Raw genomic sequence first — 15,583 nt, 5'->3', positions numbered from 1 at the left:
TTCCCTCACATTATTCCTTTTGGGTAATCTTTACTGATCTTAGTTGCCTCTTCCTCATCTCAGTATTTGTTGGAAATGAGGAGGTGAGATTGGAAATACCCCACATAGGCTGAGGGAGAGTAGGTTGGGGTAGTTTTGCTATCGGGGAAATACCATGTCTCGCCCTAGGGTATCCTCCTCCCAATCGCTCATGTCCCTCCACTAAGATGATCCTCCCTCGCTTGTCCACCCCTAGGGTCCGGATCCAAAAGCGTTGGCCCTGCCCTAGCCACCTGAATGGAAGTTCACGAGGGAGTGGGTTGGAGAATACCGCCCATTTTCTCACAAGTGCGAGAAGCCAAGCAGCCGAGACGCTGACAAAGATCCCAGGAGTCCTGCTGGTGGAATTGTGCAGGACGGGGTACCCTCGTAAGAGAAGGCAGGCAGCATGCGCAGCCGTGGAGCAGAGTGCAGACGCCGACGTGTGCTGGACGAAGCACCCAGCGAACAGGCTTTTCCACATCGGGAAAAGCCGGCAAGAGGAGCTGACGGGTCCTGGTAAGTGCCAGAGACACTGAAACCATCTTGGCGCGCCAAGGGACTGTGAATATAGTAGCGGTCCGCAAAAGTTGAACTTTCACATTTACTGAATATCGAATGAAACAAGCAAAGCAGCATTTAGTGAATACTGAGTTGAATGAAACGAGCACGGTTGCACTTATTGAATACCGAACTGAATGAAATAAGAAAAACTATACATATTGAATCCAGAAGAGAAAAGGTAGGCAAGACTAGTCATTCTGATTATTGAATTGCATGAAACAGCACAAACTGCTAACCTCAAGAACTAAATTGAATGCAAATAACAAACCTGCTAATATTGAACTATGAACTGAAGGAAAATAGGAAATTAAGTTGAATGAAGGGCTCCGAGTGCAGAGCTGAAATCAAAGCTGAGAAAGGGCTTGTTGTACAGCTGCATTTGAGAAACCACTTGTTTATTGAAGTTGTGGAGCGGCATTTGAGAAACCACTTGTTTATTGAAGTTGTGGAGCTGCATTTGCGAAACCACTTGTTTGGCTGAATATTGAACTGCTTAAAGAGAACTGAAAGTTCCTGATTGCGTGACCTGTAATGGGTGGATCATGCGATCCAACAACTGACTGTGCACAGACCAGAGAACTACTATTTGTTGAACAAAGAACTGTTGAAAACGAATGCAAGGTTGCGTGACCTGCAATGGGTGGACCGTTTTGTCTAAACTCCAAAAAGACCAGATAACTCCTGTATGACAACAAGGAAAAACTACTGTTGGTGCATACAAGACTTAGGGAAGGGAACACTGAGCTGTACAGAATTGTTGATATACAGTTTAAAGACAAAGCTTCAAGATACTTCTTTTTGGTGACATTGTTTTGATATTGTACCTGGGCAAGGGAACCCTGAGACGTGCTGGAACTTTATTATTTCAAGTCCAAAAGAAGGTAAATTTAGCATTTTAGTGAACTTGTGGATATTTAGAGAAAGAAGCTGAAGATTAGGCCTGAGGTGGAAATAGCTCAGAGCCTTACTTTTGGAACACTGTTTAGTTTATGGTTGCCACCTTACACATTTCATTGTCTTAGTTGTGAGTGGAAGCATAGGTTTTGGATACAGACTGTTCAGTTGAGCTTACTGACACAGACTATCCTTAGTTTCTTTAGGTGGGGAAATCCCATTTAGCATCTGGCAAGTTAACCCTTACACCATCCCGACAATGTCTTTAATAAAAGCCTTTTGTTATACATTAAGGGCCCGAGTCATGGAAATAATTAACGCCGAAAAAGGGGGACTTGCGCGCGAAACGGCACGCAAGCGCCCGTTTGTCGATTCATGGAACAAAATGCATGGGGCTTACCAGAGACTTGCGATGAATCCGCGCGGGTCCAACATGTCACTGCGACACTTAGAACGCCTTGCACGAGACTCCAAGTGAAGGGGCGTACCATCTTGCGCAGTCACCTATAAAGGGGACGGAACACCTGGAATGGAGAACAACAAGCAAAAATGTGGGCGTACCGTGGAAAGTACCACAGTAAAGTCCTCGCAATGCCCATACGCGCGCTAACAACACGTATTAATGGAATCAAACAGGGCTCACCGGTGCAATCCGGAAACACGTCCAGCAGGCGTAAGCGTCACCGTGCACGAAAACCAATGCATAAAAAGGCTGCACGAAAAACCACCGGGCGTATACAACTATGATGAATGTACCATTTCTCGCTGCAGTGATCGTGGGACACCGCAGGTCGAGGATGATAGCCAAGGCCCGCATTTTTCTACCCAGGACCAGCCTTTTTGGGATGCCTGATGACCAGGTCTATGGCAGGTAGAGGTTTCCACCTCATATCATATTAGAACTGGTCAGGGAGTGGGACCTTCACACACCCTGTGCTCCAAAGCACTGAGCCCCTGGAAAAGGTGCTCAATGTACTGCTTTCTTAGGCCACTGGGTCGTTTCAGCGGACAACTGCCATAGACGGAGGCATTTCACAGCCCACACAGTCACTCTTCCTGCACCAGGTGTTTGCAATCATGACTGCATGCACCTCAGTCCGCAGGCACATATACATGCCCAGAACACCTGCAGAAAGGCAGGCCGTGGTTGAGGACTTTTACGGGGTGGCGCACTTCCCTATAGTGCTTGGTGCCATTGATTGCACCCATGTGGCCCTACGTCCACCTAGGGCTACAGAACACATCAATCGCAAGCACTGGCATTCCATCAACGTGCAAGTTGTATGTGATGCCTAGGGAATCATTACTTCTGTATAGGAAAACTATCCAGGGTCCACCCATTATAGTTTAATATTCAGAATGTCACCCCTACACCGGGCCCTGGAAGCTGGAAGGCATGGCAACACATGGCTCATTGGTGATTTGAAATGGCCCTGCAAATGCATGCATGTCACACACAGACAAAAGCACACCACTGACAAACCATGTCACCTCTACAGGGGACAGTGCCTACCCTCTGAGCACCTACATGATGACGCCAATATGGAACCTCGCCACACCACCCCAGGTAAGATATACCACAGCCCATATTGCAACTCGGCCATAGTGGAGCGCACATTCGGAGTGCTCAAGTCACGCTTCCACTCCCTTGAGCCCACTGGTGGTGAGCTACTATATGCACCACCAGTAGTGTGCAGGATCATTGTGGCAGCATGTGTCCTGCACAATGCTGCAACACAGCGTGGCATACCGGTGGACATGGTAGTGCCCCCACATGCCCGACCACATGCACGGCAGCTGTGCCTGGGAGGGGAAAGGGCATGTGGCAATGCTGCCCGCACCCAGCTTGTGGCACAATTTTTCACCTAAAATCCAGCCCCTGCACACAGCCCTGGCACATTCCAGGAGACATTTGATGATGACAAAGGGATAATCATCTGTCCCAACCTTACCACCCTGAGAATGTGTCTTTGGAAGTGCTACATTGCATGCATCCCTTAGAACTTAAACTAATTCAATCTGGCGTGCACAAAAGGAACACATGGAAGATGGAGTACGCCACTAAAACCACGCCAAAGTACACATCTAAATGCCGGTATGTCACCTAAACCCTCACACAATTCATACAACCTGGTTGCCACACCATGCCATGGCATGCAATGTCAAAAAAGATAAATAAATGGCCAACACATAAAACTACTGTCACAAAGCGCTCAACGATAAATGGAACAAGTTGACAAATAACACACTCTCACACATCATCATCAATTGCCCAGTACAACATACCAGAAACACTGGACCCATTAGTGAATCTGTCTGACAGTGACTCATCATATTTGCAGAAGTGCCTCAATGTGTCGTAACTTGCACAGGGCACCCTTGTAGTTTTTGTGTGGTTCTGCTAACTAAAGGGGGCAGGTAAGCGCATACAGCAGGAAGGCAAACAATACTGGAGATAGGCAAGGTAATTCATAAAGATGGAACGGGAACAAAGGATGGATCTCAATGTCCAACAAAAAAAGGGATGGTAACCATGCACTGGACAAACAATGATGAATCCCACTAGGGGTGTATACACAGGATGGGCTTGAGACTGCCCACAGATATAATGGAAGCCCAATGCCTCTGTGTAAGTTACTTTTACACGCTGCACTCCTTGCAAGCCCATGGAAAGGGGAAGCAGGAGTGGCTTGTGTCTGGCCCCTAAGGCACAAACAAGGAGTGTACTAACACAAGACAAGCCGGTATGGGTTCAGCCGGAACCTACAGTGGATGCCCTTGGATGCCACACAAAGCAACACCCTGTCACATAAATTCATAATAGACCACGGGTAAGACAAAGGAAGGGAAGGTGCAGAGATTGCCTGCTGGGAACCCCAGCAGTCTAACTCGGTACAAAGGGCTAACATATGCACAAGAGAGGATGCAAGAATGGCAACTAAAATAAACAGGGTAAAGTAGGCAGTAAAGCAGTAAAGTCCCCGAGGCTCAGAACGGGAAAAACAAGTAAACAAAAATCAAAAAATGCCCATGGTGGACCAGGGGGTTAGAGGGGTGTACCCAGGTGGGTGGAGGGGGCAGGGTGCACATCAACGCCCACATGTGTGGATGTTGAGAAGAAAAGAAAAAACCTCCATGGGTTCATGGGCCACACAGCTATCATGGATCAGGAGTGCTGTCGCTGCTGTCGCCACCTTCCTATGTAGCATTTGAAGGTGGCAGTGGTAAGGGAGGTTCACCACACATAGCCCTGGCCTGGTCCTCCATGGCAGCGGCCATGTGGGACTGAGATGAATGCATCTGCAACATGATGCCTCAGAGGTCCGCATGCGACACCTCACGGGATGCACGGGGTTCCTCTGAGATGGTATGAGTCAACAGTTGCATCTGCTGTTCAAACTGTCTACTGCGAGCTGCCTTTAGCACTTCCAGTGTAGCTCTGAGGGGCAGAAACTCTTGCCTCAGGGCATCCCTGTGGACCTGACCCTGTGCAACCAGGGATGCCTCCAGAGCCCTCAGTTCCGCCCCTCGGTTCCTGTTGCTGGCCTCCATTTGCAGCCTGTGTGAGCGGCATGTGGACCGCAATGCCTGCAGCTGGTGCTCTACCTATGTTGCTGGGGGAATCATGGAATTGGCCACCGTATCCATGCCCTGAGCCAACATCTCAAAGGAAGCACCCTGTTGTTGTGCAACAGTATACATGGACTGCTCCCACACTGTATCGCCAGCCGCCACACGGCCATCGCGTGTGCGGACCCCATGCCTGCCTGACCCAAGGAAACCTGGCCCTTGATGTGATGCTGCTGTCTGTGGCTGCAGGACTGCATCCCTCCCTTGCTCAGCTGTCCCAGGACCCGGAACCAATACTGTGGAGCATGACCCGGCAGCCGTAACCACCACAGACGCACGTGACGACACTGACTGGCCCTGTGACAGCACAGAGGAATCCAAATCCGGTTCACCACCAGAGCTACAGGTTTCATAAGAGGTGGAATCATACTGAGTCAGGCCCTGGATCGACTGTAGCACCAGTGGATTATCATGGGCTGCCACACCACATCCTCCACTGATGTTCCGTGGCAGCTCAGTATCCTGTTCCTCCTCAACCTCCCCCTCTGCATTCAGTGCCTCATCACCTGCACAGGGACAGAAAAAAATATGAAGAGCCATGTTGACATTGAGATTACTCAAGTGAAGAGGCAGGGTGAAGGGGAGACCTGGGGGTGGAAGTGGGAGGGGGCAGTGCAGTACATGGGAACCGCATCAAATAAAAATATAACAACGTAACCAGTAATTAAAATGCTGCAGGCTGGTGGCAGTGGAAGGGTAAGTGCAGACATCAGGTGTCAAGTGCTGGTAGTGGGTTGTAGGGATACAGTAAACCGCCCCTAAGTGCGCAGGATTCCAGGGAGGCAGTGCATGGGTTCAACTGGTGGCTCAGAGGCCCGTGTCGGAGATCAGAGTGTGGTCAGGTGACCAGTGCATTCTCACAGTCATCCATGACTTCAGCAGGGGAGAGGAGGAGAGAAAGCACAACACATGAGGAAGTATCAGATGTGCCCCCAGACCCGCAGAAGGTTCACCTCCAGTTCCATTGAGGCAGGGAGGCTGTACCAGAGGGAGGCCCCAGCAGAAGAAAGCCATCAACCACCAACTCCTTGCTAGGAGAAGCAACTGACCCTGAGGGAGTAGGAAAGGGATGATTTAAGACCATGTGAAGGAAGACAATTTTGAATCTAGTGTTTAAGGAATTGCGGCCCCAGGACCCATACGGCCTTGTGGACAATGCACAGGGTTTTGAACTGATCAGTCGCAGCCATTGGTAGCCAGTGGCATGACCACAGTCCTGGGGAGATAAAATACCTGCAAAAGAAAATGGGGAGCTAGGTGCACACCCTACGGTAGATAACAAGTAAAGTTTGGTTAGATCCCAGCTATGCTGGTTTTAAAGTTTAAAGGTGCACGGGAGGAAATAAGGCCTTGGCACAGAGGCCTAATATACAAATGAAAAGAAAGAAAAGGAACCTAATACGGATCCCTCCCGTCCCCTGCACACTATCGTGGGATCACCAGAAAGGTGGTAAGGAGTCGTAGTTAATTAATTATAAGAGGTTTGAAAAACTGAAAACAGTCAGGTTTTTCATTTGCTATTCAAAGTATTACTTATACACAGGATTGTAAAAGCACAGTCACATTTAATTGTATATAACATTCGAATGACTAGATGGACAAAACACACATTTGTTATAAACCATGTTGGCAGCTTTAAGCCTCTTCATCAGAAGCCTGGGATGAATTTGCTGTGTGTTACTGTGGAGTGCGCGTAACTGTCGAGAGAGGCCCAACAGAAGATGCCAGTATTCCAAGGATGGACTGAGATGTCCAATCCTTCATGTGGTTTCTGGACCCTAAATGTATTATGTGAACCACATGGTGAGCTTTCTGATGCCCCAGTATATAGTGTGAACGCATGTAGAGCCACCCTGCGGGGAGAAGGACAAATTGTAGGAGCTAGCTCGGCTGCGGCGTTCTTAAGCGTTCGTCTTGCTGGATGGATGTGGTGGTCCCTTGATAGTGTGCACGGGGCGGGAGGGATCCATACTAGGTTCCTTTTCTTTCTTTTCATAAAGAGATAAAATACCTGGGCCCAAGACAAAAGGACAATTCTCACAGTCCTGTTCTGGATGAGTTGCAGAGGGAGGATAGTAGAAGCACTCAAATTATGGAAGAGGCCGTTGCAGTAGCCCAGCATAGAAATTACCAGTCCTCTGGAGACAGTGAGCTGCTGGGGGAAGGAGAGGAGAGGAGAGGAAAGGAAGAATACCTCTGAGGAGATGCAGCTGGCAGGGTGACCTCTCTGAGAGACGTTAGAGATGTGAGGAGAGGAGGAGAGTGTGGAGTGGAAGATTTTCACATGCTATGCGGCATCACAGGTTGGAGCAGGTGTGGTGATGAGGATTGTCACGGTGTGCAGCACATCGTTTGTATGCAGTCTGCAGGACAACAAGCACGTGTCAGTCCACCATGACATGGTTCAACCATTGCAGTCATGTAAATGCAGGCAGAAGTGCCAGACAGTCATAACACTTAATTCAAGCGACATACACACATCCTGGATGCACAGGCTTCATCACTCACCGGACATTTCCTCGTAATTTGGCCTCCCACGCCTTGAATCTGCTCCACATCAATCAACTCACTAATGACCTCTTCATGTGGAGTGAGTTCCTCGTCCTCTTGTGGTGACCCACTTCCAGTCACCAGAGTAGAGGCGAAGTTGGCAACCAGCTTCTTTTTGGTTCGGTGCCGGAGGTCATTCCAACGCCCTAACAACCTCACGAGCGGTGCGCCTCTCATTACCCAAGGCGTTGATTATATCCGTGAGTTGTGCCAGTGGGCCATGCGCTGAGCAGTCATATTTGTGCTCCCTGAGCAATAGACAAAAATGCATCTCTACCTTGCCTTAATTGAACTTTCTGAGTGAAATTGCCAAAAGATTTAGTTGAAAACAATTAAATATATTCATACTCTGGAAAGAGTATTTGGAGTGAGCACACTCAGGAAATGGTAGATACTCGGCTCCTAATTTCTTTTCCAGTTGTATTTGTGCTCCCTGCCTGCACGAGCATGTCACGTTAGTGTTCCCGCACGTAGTCCACGAGCATCTTGATTTCATCCTCATTGAAGCCCCTCTTAATGTGGCGGTCTCCTGTGCTGTGCCTTGGGTGTGAGCCTGTTCCGCTACTGCATGCTTCGCTTTCCTGCAAAGTCGTGCAGACCCTGTGTGGCTGGTACCACTAGGGTCAGTAGGGGCTGGAGCACTGGTGGACTGGGCTATGGCATCACCCACTGATGTTGGGACAGTAGGTGTCCTTGCAGGTAGCCATACCTGGGTGCTTGTGCCAGGTCTTTTCACTCCACGTCCCTTCCCCTCGGATGCAACAATGACATCTGCTCCTGCGTCTCTGTGGACCAGGGCCGTGACCACTACAGGGCTGGCTGGGGGATCCTGAGCCTGGGTGGTGGGGACTGCAGATGCCCCTGCAACTTCCTGACCTTGGCTGGTGTGGACAGCAGATGACGCTGCAGCTCCTGGACCCCGGGTGCTGGGGACCTCAGCATCAGCTGCATCTCCCTGAGCCTGTTAGGTGGGGGGCATAGCTCTCCCTGCACGTCCACAACCTCTGCCACCCTTCCCACTTATTGCCCTCCCACTCATGGCACAGATGGATTTGTACAATGGGAGGCGCAGCAAGCAAATGTCCTGGGCAATTTGAGTGAGGGGGGAGGGTATGTGATGTAAAACGTACCAGTGTGCTCCAGCAAGGCTCAATGTAACTCCTGGGGAATAAAAATGGGATGCGTAACGCACAGGCACCCCAAAAATGAAAAATACGTGTACGCGACCCTTTGGTAGCTCACATGAAAAGAATAAATGTTACGCAGTACGCTGTGGCACCCAGCAACACAAAAAATGCGTACGTGAAGGACACGTAAGGTACTGTGATGATAAGAATGGGGGTACGCGACACACGGGGCACCCAGAGTATGGATAATGTGTACGCGACTCACCGTTAGCCTCAGAAAACAGTAAAAAGTACACGTGCATGTGCGCGTTGAGGCAAATCCCCCACCAAAACAAGAAGCTCGCCCTGTCACATTAGTGAACAGATCGCGTGGCATCCCACATTTCTAAGAAGTCCACCCGTCTGTCTGCTCTAACTCGCACAAGCGTGTGATGTTCTCCTACGCACTCATTTATCGCGATTCTGAACGCGAACGGCCAATGTTCAGCGCGTGTCACGTAACTTACGCGCTTAGGCCGTTTTCTCTGATTTCATGCTAATGCGCTATTTCTGCACATGCAGAGTACCCGTCACTCTGTTTGCAGCTGCCCAAGCGAGTAACACAGAAGACCCACGCTCATGACTATCGGCCAATTTACCTACCTCCTACTGCCCTGAGCTGCCTCCTACAAGCCATCTGCTGCTGCCTGCCCACTGTGTGTGCCTGCTGCCCACGTGCCCTGTAATTTGAGTTCCTGCTGTACAGCCATTGCCAGTGCTCCTGTCGTCGGCCCTCTGACCACCTCTGCTGATCCAGAAGACTCCCAACGTGCCAGACCACTACTCCACAGCCCAGCCCCAGGACCACCTTGCCTACCCACACCTACCTCGGGGGTTGCCATGTCTGGTCAAACATCCTCTGAGGTAAGTGGCATCTCCACGGCAGAGAGGCAGAGGGCTGTCAACTTCACTGCCAGAGAAGTTGACATCCTGGTGGAGCATGTCCTTGGGCATTATGATGCCCTCTTCAATCCACCAATGCAAGTTGGCAAGGAAGGACGGAAGATGATCTGGGACCGGATCGTGGGTGCCATCAACGCGGTGCATGTTGATGTGTGGTGGGAGTGTGCACCTTGGCCTTACGGCAAGTATGCCTCTTGTACGAATGTCTGTGTGCATGTCCCAGACAGTGCTGCATATGTGTTCATTGAAGTATGCGTGATTCCAACGGTGTTACTTTTGCAATGTGTGTTGTGATGCAGCATATACCGACGTGCACATGGTTTCTTATGTGTCTGAGACGTGCCTGTGTGAGAGGTGTGACACGTGGGTGTTGTCAACATCATGAACAGGCATGGTGTACATGTCTGGATGTAACTGGTGCATTTCAATGTGCGCACTACTCTTGCTGCCTGATTGATGTTGAGGGGACTCTGGTGTGATAGCTCAGTGCACTGCATCAGGACTGTCGGGTGATGTGTGTGCATGACATGTGTATGTCCTATGATGCATGTGTGCAGCATGCACAATTTGTAGGTGGGGACAGTGCCATGTCCACGGATGTGATTTTCTGTTGTGTACGACAGACATGTATGTGCATGTATGTACATTGCTTGTACCTGTGTGTTGTGGAGGGTGATGATTGTTGTGACCTTTGGCAGTGTACTTCATGTGCATATGTTTTGTGCCAAACACACATAGGTACAGTACCCTGATGTTTGTGTCCTATGTCTCCTTATTCACAGCAGTGTTGGAAGAACAGAGCGAAGAAGGTGCAGTGGAGCAAGGCAGCAGGGATGCCTCCACCGGGCAGAGACGCAAGGCCCAGTCACGCCCCCTGCCATCAACATCATCGGGGAGCGAATAGACGGGTGCTGCGTCTGAAACATCGGCCGCAGCTGCTGAGGGGAGGTCCAAGAGGGCGAAGGTGGACGTGGACTCCTCAGCAGCTGTGGGTGGGGGTGGGTGGTGGAGACCGGTGATCTCACACAGGGGCAATGCACTGCGGAAGACGCTGGGGAGCCATCAAGGTTGGCGTGGGAGGAGGAGGCCGCATCGGCCCAGTCCATGGGGCCCAGCGGGGGTGATGAGGTGGGTGTGAAAGGTGCAGTCCAGACTCGGGGGCAGGATGCAGTGCAGGTCGCTGTGGAGGTGCCTGTGCCAAATCCTGCGCCTGCACCAGTATGCACCTGCCGGCATGCCCCAGGCCAGACCCATCCGCAGGTCTCTGATGTTTCCACACAAACAGACACACCAATGCCTGCGAATCTTGTCATTCGAGACAGGATGGAACCGCTGCTAGCTGGTATCACAAAGCTTACAGCCGTCATTCGTGATGATGTGCAGGCTTACAATCGTGGGCTTGCACATCATCACAATGAGGTCTGGCGTCTCCTGAACTGGCTAGCTACGTTCCTGATCTCGAATTGGGTGCGTGGGCTGGCCACTTATGCGACCCCCCCCCTCTCCTCGCCTTCCTCCTCTGTGCACCAGTCGTCCTCCATGGCGCCTTCCGGCCCAGGTACCACCAGGGCCCCCTGTGTTCTTGTCCCACTCACGGCGGCCTGTCTGGTGGAGATCGCATCCCTGCCTGAGTTGGGAGTCGACGTTGGATCAGCTGAGGTGGTCACCACGCCGATCCAGGCTACGACAGGAGCTGTGGCCATGGTGGTAGAGCAGGCACCCAGGAGCAGGGCATGTGCTAGATGCCCCTGCGTAATTTCATCAGCCCGGAGGCTGGCCAGGCAATGCAGGCGCCATGCAATAAGGCAGCAGCAGGCTCGGAGTATGAGGCTTTGTGACTCAAGGCATACCATTGAAAGGGGGCAGGTATCCGGCGTCGGGCAGGACGCAAAAGTGGACCTTCGCACAAGGATGTCTTCTGTGTTGGTGCGGTACGGGCAGCAAATCGGGGCAGAGAGGCAGCGGGCTCAGGAGGCATACTCACCATAGCCAGGGCGGAGATAGTGTGTCGAGCAGAGAGGCGGGCTGGGGTCCTCGAGGATACTTGCAGGGAGGGGATGGAGAGGACCATGCTGGAGTCCCTGCAAGCCCTCAAGGTGAGAGCGGAGTCCCGCCTAGGGGAATTGGACTCACTGTATGATAATGCCCTGGCCGAAACATTGAGGGAGCATGGTGAGGAGAAGTACTATCCCGCTGTCTTTGTAAATAGTTATTTAGTTATAGGTTTCCGTTGGTTTTATTATTTGGAGCTTTTGGACTTTACTCCATTTTTTGTACATAGTTTAATTGGGTTTTCTAACTTGTTGTTCACCATGCGGTAATGGATTTTTTAAATCATTTTGCTGCTATTGTAAATAACATATATGGACATGGACATTTTTGCTTTCTTTTGATTTATTCATGTACATAGTTTGCAATTTGATTTACAGTGTGTATGAGCACAATACAACTGTACAATATATTTTTTTTTCTGAACTCCCAGTCATTGTTTCTCATATTATTTTTTGCAGTGTGCCGCTTTGTTACTCGATTTAGTGTCCATGGTACTGACCATCGTTGGTCATGTGTGTGCTTCATTGTATGCATGTAACATGTTTGCTATCCATTTGTGTGCTGAATATACACATGTGGCTGACCAGTGGATGAGTGTGAAGGGGAGTTTGGGTGTGCACGGGCAAGTAGCATTTGCTTTCACATGTGCAGCATCACTGTGTGTTGGCCCTCACTGTGTTTGTGAGGGTTGTGGGTGGGGTGACTGTGGGAGTGTTACATGTTCACAACATTTGCACAGGTTTTGCTTGATGTTGTGTAACACACATGTCACACATGTCATGCTTACCCATTCACCAGCATGTGTTTGTGCAGTTATCATTGTCTCTGGTGTTGGTCTGCATCTTGCACTGGCATGCAATATTGCCATTACTTTGTTTTTATACATTGCCAGAACAATGCAGCAGTCTCATTGTGTGGCGCGCTTTCTGATTGCCATGTAATCAATCAGAAATCAATTAATTCCTTTTTGCTTGTGCTTTCTGTCCTACTGGCTACCCTCTGACCTCGGGCCAAGGTCCCCTCGCCCGCCACTTGCACACCTGCCTCCCTGGAATCCCCTGCACTTGGATTGTTTTTCTGTATACCAACAGCCCCCTACATGCACTTGCCACCAGCTGGCCGCAGTTTGATGATTTTCTTAGTTTTTGTATTTGTTATGATGTCCTTCCCATGTACTGCACTGCCCCCCTCTCCCATCCCCCGCATTTTTCGCCTTCCCCACTTCCCATTCATTGGTGCCATATCATTGTCAGCTGGCCTACCAAGATCGTTTTCTCGGTCTTCACTCTTTTCCCCCTCACCGGACTTGTTGCGCCTTGAGACACTTGTGTATAGGCGCATTATGAATGCCATGTCATTTGATATGATTTCATGTCATGGGAGGAACAGTGATGTGTTTATTAGGATATCTGTTCTGGTAATGGCAGCTCATTGAGGCACAGGCCATGACACGCCTGGGCAGTGTCTGTTCATGTGGCACACATTGAGGCTGCTTTTTATTCTGTCACTGTGTGACTATTTCTCCATGCGGGTTCTTGACATGACATTGTCACATGGCCAGCAGGGCCTCATTTTGCCATCAACTTGTCTGATGTGTATGTTGGGAGATGGTTGCAGACGGCAATTGTGTTTGAGCAGCTGCCACACTTAAGGATGTGGCCTAGGTGTATGCATTTGAAATTGTTTGCAGGATACATTTTGCTGTGGATGTTCAGGGTAGTGTCACAACACTGCAGTCAAGGTGGATGACACATCCTCGATGGAGTGATCATGTGTCACTATGTCAGCATCCAGCATGCAGGTGATGTCCGGTCTGGAGGGGGCTGCCTGCAAGGTGGCATCACAAGTGATAGGGGATGGGGTGTCCCATGTGGAGGAGCCTGCTTGCAGGCTGGGGGTGATGGGATCTGGGGTGTCCCATGTGGAGGGGGCTGCCTGCAGGGTGGCGTCACGGGTAATTGGGGCTCGGGTGTCCCGTCTGGAGGGAGCTGCCTGCAGGGTGGCATCACGGGTGATGGAGGCTGGGGTGTGGGTGTCCCTTCAGGGGGGGTCTGCTTCCAGGGGATTGCGAGATGCAGACGCACTATTTGGCTGTGGTGCTGCCGGGGATCTTGGGGTGTTTCGGAGCGATTTGGCTTGGGTGTGGCTGGGGATTGCGCAGAGTTTTCACGTGATTTGGCTGGGGTATGTGCAGGGTTTTCACGCGATTTGGCTGGGGCGTGGCTGGGTATTGCGCAGAGTTTCCACGCGATTTGGCTGGGGTACGTGCAGGGTTTTCACGCGATTTGGCTGGGGTGTGGCTGGGGTCTGCAGAGTTTTCACACTATTTGGCTGGGGTGCGTCCGGGGTACGCGCAAAGTTGTCATGCGATTTTGTGAGGGGGGCTGTATGCTGGACCAGGGATGGTGCGGGTGTTTGCGCTGTGTTAGGCATTTCACCTGCTTTTTACTACGCATCGGGGCGTGTTGGGGGCATTACTGGCGCAGCTTGATGTTGCTTGCGCCACGGCTACTGATGCCTCTGTAAATCCATGAATACGCGTGCTGCACAATCATTTCTCTGCGCCACGGCTGGCGCACACTCCTTCTCTGCGCTTGTGTCTTTCATGCATAGGATTCTATGAATCGGGTCCTAAATCTGTTGTCTGTGTCTCCTTCCATGATTCCAACCTCAAGGTGTCCAAACCGCTGCTGAAAAAGGGAGATAACCTTTTGATGGAACACCTTTCTGAAAGATTATGTAAATATATGGTTCAGTTTTGGGATTTGCTTATGAACCATTTGTTCAAACCTAGCATGAGCAGATGCTTAATATCATAGGGAGATACTAGATCTGGTTGTTGAATCTATTCACAGGTTGAAATTACTGTATTATGAAAATGTATTCTGTTTTTGGTGGACATCGATGAAAGAAATTATTATTTCCAATCTGTGGGAAGAACGATTTAGGTCCAGAAGCACTGAAATGTTATTCATTCTAGACAACGGGTCCACCTTGTTTGCTCTATTATCCATTTGAAAGTGAGGTTCTCATTGTGGAACTGGAGGGACACAATAAGTGTGAACCGTGTTTTGGTTTGGTTAATGTCTTATGCAGTAGGTAAGTGCCCTAGTATTTCAAGGCAGATTGCTCTTTTGTAGTGAGGTGGAGTGAATTCAATAAGGCTGCTTTTGTTTTGTAATGGAGCAGGCATGCTAAATGCTGCATGATGTATACCCAGTGACTTTGGAGAAGTTAGCTTACCTCTTTCCATCATTTCCATGTCCTTTCTTGTATATATAAAAACACAATGTTTTTACTAAGGCAATCCTACAATGGTGTACAATCTCTAACAGAGTTTAATGAAGGGTACCTAGGACAAATTAATGCATGCGATTGAGCATTCCTGTGTTTGGGCAGAGAGGCTTTCAACTGTGGTGAAAATATACAGTTTTGTGTAATAAGTGATACAGGTAGGGGTGGGATTAACTATATGAATAGAACAGAGTAAGTAAAAAGCCCCTTAAAATAACTTCAGGTCCCTGAGATGCTTGGTATTAAACTGCATCAATTGGTGACTTCTGATGAGATGTTAAAATATGTTTGTGGGCAATCCATCCTTATTAAAGCAAGTGAAAATGTATGAAACCACGGAACATTGGAGATTCTGCCAGATGACTGGCCTCAGTAAGACTTTACTAAGTAGCTAGTTGCATCTATGGTTGGGAGTATAACTTTACATTTGGTAATATGTGTCTTCATAGGTTAGCTCTTGCCTCCAGATTCCAGCAAGATAGCTCAGAGGGTAACTTGCTTGTCCTAGACAT

The 15,583-nt window shown here is 49.7% G+C and overlaps 1 protein-coding gene across 2 annotated transcripts in view; it reads left to right on the top strand.

Annotated features, from left to right (window-relative positions):
- The window catches only part of C2CD3 (C2 domain containing 3 centriole elongation regulator), a 594,096-nt gene that overhangs the window by 29,223 nt on the left and 549,290 nt on the right, over positions 1-15,583 (top strand). The window lies entirely within an intron of this gene.

This window comes from Ambystoma mexicanum, chromosome 7q (genome assembly GCF_040938575.1).
Source record: "Ambystoma mexicanum isolate Mex_15411 chromosome 7q, UKY_AmexF1_1, whole genome shotgun sequence".
NCBI classification, from domain to species: domain Eukaryota; kingdom Metazoa; phylum Chordata; class Amphibia; order Caudata; family Ambystomatidae; genus Ambystoma; species Ambystoma mexicanum.
The sequence above is the reverse complement of the archived record's forward strand: the minus strand, read 5'-3'. Positions and strand labels throughout refer to the sequence as shown.